We start from the raw sequence: 6015 nt of genomic DNA, 5'->3' as shown, positions 1-6015 counted from the left end.
AGTGAGATCAGCAGCAAATGTTGTGGTTTCTTGCCAAGAAGAATTATCTCAACAAGAGGCACACACGTCAGATATCCCAAAGAAAGATGGCCCACATCTTGTGCATCTTTGCACTTTTGTGTTTTGCATTGTGTGTTGCGGAAAATACAGAGACTGAGCAGGAATCCAAAGACCTCCAACTTCAGCTAGACTCGTTGCCATGGCTCAACAAACTACAAGACAAACAAGTAAGATGGTTTTTTTTCTAAATGCCCTTCAACATAATGTCCCTAATGCTTAGTACTACATAAAACCATCCTTCCTCTTAATCCAGGTCAAAAGTCCCAGCTATGATCACACTGCAGGGTCTACTATTTGATCTATATACAACATTTGTCTGTACTTGTGCACACACATTTTATTTACCTTGATCTGTTGAAAGGGTAATTTTATGCTCAGTGAGTCATTATGGATGATGTCAGAGCTGTCCGATTATTGTCATTTGATAATCCTTAGAGCTGCACCTCCATGATTAATTGCAGATTAACGATTAGAGTACTAACACACGTTTGCATTTCCCTTTCTGGCTGTGAGAAACAAAAGTTCTGTAGTATTTGATAAACTTATATACAGTTTGGTAGAAATTCCCATTTCCCTGAAGTACAAACATGGTGAAGTAACATTTTGTATTGACTTACATTTAAGAGCCTGTAAGTGTTCAGAATCCTCTAATATTTAAATTAAGTCAATATTTTCCTCCCTAGGAATCGACGAAGAAACAGAACTTGATAGAATGGCTTTATAAACTCTCCAACTTTGAAAATGGAAACATCCTCAAAGAACCCACAGACATGGAGAAAGGGAAGAAGAATCGACGTGGACTGGGCACGACGAGACGCAGAGCTGGCTGCAGAGTCTTCTTCTGGAAATCCTGGACTGCCTGCTAACTTCCGTCAAAACCATCAAATGGATGTTTTTCCTCACTCACTCTTTTTATGGCTTTTTAATATGAAGTTTTCTCTTTACATAGGCCTACCTGATGTATTGCTGCTTTTCCCTCATCATGCATAACGACGTAGACACAGATTTCCTAATGTGCTCTGTCTGTGTTCATTTTACCCAATATGCAAATTAACTGTAACTTTTCGGAAATATTTTTTTTTTCTCTTCCGATTACATAACTTAAAACGTTTTGAGAAGAAATGAGATAGTCCCATACAATCATTCAACTGCATAATGTCTGAAGATGAAGAAAAACAAGATCTTTGTATTCTTCATGCTCACATAAATGTTCTATGTCGATAGCTTATCAAATACATAACATTATGGCAGCTTTAATTAGCTTCCACCGTCAAATCAAACTGCTTTGCTAATATAAAACATGGGGATTATAGGGGACTATTGTTTCTATTTATATGTTCACGACACACACAGCTTTAACTTCATTTAATAAACCTATAGCCACTAAAGCCTACATTCTTTGTGTCATGACTTCACCAAAACAGAACAGAAAGACAGCGTCTGCACAAAGCTTGACTCTCTTTTATCATCTTGCCATCTCACTTAAAATAAGAGTCTGTCAGTCATGTTTTAATTTACCATTCTCAGTAAAATTTACACAGTTTAGTGTGCTGTATTTGAACACATTGGCTGTTTCTGCTTCAGCAACATTCAATCTGTTCAAGAGCACTTCAGCGACTCATTTTATGACATTTTGTTGAACAATCATTGACCCTCTTGCTCCTGCATGCCTGTATTATTTACAGTACACCTGACAGTCTGGAGAAAGTGTACACAATGAAGTGGCCACTAAATATTTGATGATCGGTAAATGAATAGTTACTGGGGAAAAGCTCCTGCAGAACCCTACTCAAGTCTTAAAAAATAGCCCTGCAGGGAGCTGAAAAAAACTATATTATACTATACCTCCATTATGACCGACTGTGCTCCACGGGCCTGGAGAAACAAGGGATGTATTTGACAGTGCTTCTGTTACATTTCAAATCAATCAGGATCACTCACAATCATTCATTCATCACACATCAAAGTATTTCTGCCTATATGGGCCCTCTTTCGCTAGCAGGTTTCTCTGCCACATTATTTTCACCCAAGCAGAGGAAGCTGTTTGTCTCTTTGTTAAATCCAGGTACTTAAAATGTCATAAAGGTCGGCATCTGTGTTCGATGTTCCCAGTGATCTTCACTGTAGTACGGCAGAGCTATAAAGCCCGAGCTTCACAGACATACATTCATCCTCTATAGCTTTGAGGTTCCTTCAATTGTAATGCCAATGATCTAAGAAAGTCGTTCCCTATGTAAGTGTGTTGTACCTTTGGCATGCAATCGGAGAGAGACAAAATATGCTGTGTGGATGGCATTTGTAATTGTGTGAGTGTGCAATGCATATATTGCATTTGCATATCTCCTGACACATTCCTGTGTGTGCATAAAATATGTCTAATAAAACATCCCACATCAATGCACTGATGAGCATGCATTTAGGTAGCTCAGCAACAATGCATATACTCAGGGCCGATCTGTTCAAAATGCATTGATCTCCACCGTGTATGTATTATGCATATAGAACTGCGATGCAGATTCTGTGAGAATGTATGGGGTGCAGAAAAACAGGCTAGATTGAGGAGAATGTATCAAATTTGATAGAGAAGTGGAGAGGGAATAGAGATTAGGAGTTCGCAAAAGTAGAGGAAGGGAGGGAAAGAGAGGTTCAAAGAGGATGAGCGAGGGGATGAGAAAGAACAGTATTAGAGTAGCAGTGTTGGAGCATAACTGCAGTCAAAGCTTGGCTTAGTATCATCTCTGTCCCTGGGCTATTGGGATTCAACCGAACAGCTTCCCCCCGTAACAGGAACCACTGCCAGCAAATTAACATGCTCATACTGCAGAGCTTCTTCAATAAAGTGATAAAGTGTGTGAGAGTAAGAAATATTAAGTGTGTGAGTGGGTGTGTGGGCGGGTGGCTGGGCGAGTGGGTTAACAGTGTGTGTGGGCTCCTGTGTGCACTGTGCACCAACTTCTATGTGTCTTGTGTCTCTTAAGTGAGCATGTTCACATGCAGTATTCCTTGCAGTATTCATTTGCTAACAGGAGAACCCAACAGCAGCAAATCAATCATAGAGTAAGGGAGGCATCTTCCGGAAGTGAACACTTTAGAACCAATTATTCAATACTTTTGCCAACTCCAAGTCATTGATATGGATGTGAAAGATACATATAAAAAACACAGAACCAGCTAGATCAAAGGAGCATCACTGAGCCTTAATTGAACAGAGACCAATTATTTTTAATGAGAAGAACTGAACGCTCCACTTCTGAGAAGGAGTTCCCTCATTCTTTCACGGAGAGGATGAGAAAAGAGAAACAAGCAGAGTCCCAGTGGCACAGGCCCATATCAAAACAACAGGATGAAAAAGAGGTAGACAGGGAGCGCAGAAAGATGCCTGGGATACAAGATCAAGAACATTTTTACTTTGTGTGCTCATGAGTCTGCAAAAGACAAACAAAGTCATGCACAGGTCTGTATATAAATAATTGTACAGGACATAAATAGAAGACTGTGTTTTCGACCCAGCAGAGAAGTTCTCCATTAGCTTTCCCGTTATTATGGCATCATGGTGTCTTACACAGCCAAAAGCAAAAATATAAAACATTTAGGATTTGACAGCAGGTACTGGTGACAAGGAAAATGGAACTTATGAACCAAAAATGCATTTGAAATAATCCTGCCAAAGGGATTTCTGTATTGCGGAGATGTTGTTAGCTGTGCCAGCTGTGACCTTTTAAAATGCAATAAAAGTTATTGTGTCTTCTGCCGCATGTTAACACAGATGGTTTGAGAAAAAAGAGGAGAGAATTAAATTATGGGGAACCATGGGATGAAATTTAGAAAATACACCGGATGGTATTTAACAAGTAAAAAAAAGAGTTCAGTGCGGTTTTTAATCAACTCCTTTGTCTGTTAAATGAACAACTTAGATGGATGAAAGCATCAAACCGATTGATTTCAGGTGCACAGTGTGTTCACAGTACTCACAGGCAACCTGCTGGGATAAACTCATTTCACAGCTATTGTATCTGCCACTCAGATATCTTGTATACAAACCTGATATTCAGACCTGAGGGTAGAAGTAGCAGTTTAAATAGGCCTAGTTCTCCCTCTGGGGTCTGGAGTGAATGAATATGCTGATATTTTTTATTTTGTGCAATGCATGTCTGTCAGTTGGTCCGCCACTTTGCTCCAGTCCCATTTGTGGTTTTGACATCCTCAGGAGGACATGTAATGGTGATCCATCACAATCATGTCCAAACTTTAATTTGTCCAATACTTTGGTTAAGGACCAAATATATGGACAAAATAAATGCAACTGGGCAGAGCTCCATGTCCAGAGAGGTGACACACTGCACTCAGCTGTTATTCTGTAAAAGATAAATGTTGAATGTGTACTTTCACTGGTCGAGTGTCACGGTTTGGATAAAAAACAACAACAACAACAACAACAACAACAACAACGTTAATCACTGATTTAATGCACCAGCGTGCGTTCCCAGTGAGCCAAATCAAACACACCCGCAGGTCAGGTGCTCACAGAGAGTATTTTAAGATTGATAGGGGCCATAATAATACAGAAAAACATATTCACTATTTTGTCATCCTGATTCTAATTAAGTGGCAGCTTCAATGTTAATCATTTAAGTGATCATTTAAATAATAAATAGCTTACTTCAAAGCAATGATATTATGGTTAAGGGACATTAAAGTAGATTTTAGAGCCAAGGTTGCCTTTTTTCCACTGGAGAAGGGAGGGAAGTTGGTGGAGGACAGGTGGATGTGAGAGGAGTAACAGAGCCAACAGCCAGAGCAGAAGCTGAGAGGAGAGTGTGGAGCAGCCTTCAAGCTGTTTGCATCCCTTGCCCTCCGTATGTGTATCTAAACAAATGACCCTGTTTGGACTGCCAACTCCCATGGGTGTCTGAATAGCTGACCTTGACTTGTTTCTGCCTTCAGGGAAAGTTAATCACAGAGGTGGATGCAGTGAACAAGACGGCATATTGATTGGGATAAATCACAATCTTTTTTTTTACTCAGTTTTTGAGGGGTAACTCACATTTGAATAGCAATAAAATGCTGTGAAATTTTGGTTCAGACATTTGTGTCGCCTTGAGGGTGAATTGTAATAACTTTGGTCATTCCTTTCATCTAAAATTTCCCAACGCTTTGGTTTGTGGTTGACGCCTGTAAAACTTTCATGCTTACACTGCTAGGCAGGCTAACACACTGAATCTGGTAAATATTATATATGCCAACATCAGCATGTTGACGTTGTCCTTGTGAGCAGGTTGCCATGCTAGCGTAAGCGTTTAGCTCAAAGCACCGCTGTACTCAAGTCTCACAGACCCTCTTGCATGGGTTTAGACTTGTATTCAATTATGTTTTGGAGCTTTATTTGAAGTGAGGAGAAGACTACTATGACGTCAAGATGAACCAACAAGATAAATTGCAGTAAAGATTGCAATGGCAAGAAGTATGCATATGAAAGAGCGTGTTGAGTGTGTTAACCCCCCCCCCCCCCCCCTTTGCTGCAGCTATCATGCAGGGGAGAAGACAAGCCACGTACTGAAAGTCAGGGGAGCCTTCATCCTCCTCCTCCTCCTCATTCTCCTTGCAGACTGCACTGAAGGTCTGTTTCCATGACAACCGCAGAATTAAGGTCGAAGGAGTGCCATCCCAAAATGACACATCGGATTTAGGGGCTGGTGAGAAGATAAATCACAGCCTTTTGAATTGATTGAAGGAGCGGATTGGATTTTTCTGAATTTGAACCGCATAAAAAAAAAAACACGTTGATGGATTTACTCTGCTCATTCTGCTGCCTCTCTTGTTGGTGAAAAGAGTGACATTAATAAAAATGACAAAATACACATAACAGCCGCCACTCACGATCAACAACACATTGAATCAGTCACAGCGTATAGGTGCAAGTTTTTGATAACATAGTCTTTATTCTTAAACAATCAC

Source organism: Anoplopoma fimbria, chromosome 3 (assembly GCF_027596085.1).
Source record: "Anoplopoma fimbria isolate UVic2021 breed Golden Eagle Sablefish chromosome 3, Afim_UVic_2022, whole genome shotgun sequence".
In the NCBI taxonomy this organism is placed as follows: Eukaryota; Metazoa; Chordata; class Actinopteri; order Perciformes; family Anoplopomatidae; genus Anoplopoma; species Anoplopoma fimbria.
Note: the sequence above shows the minus strand (reverse complement) of the source record.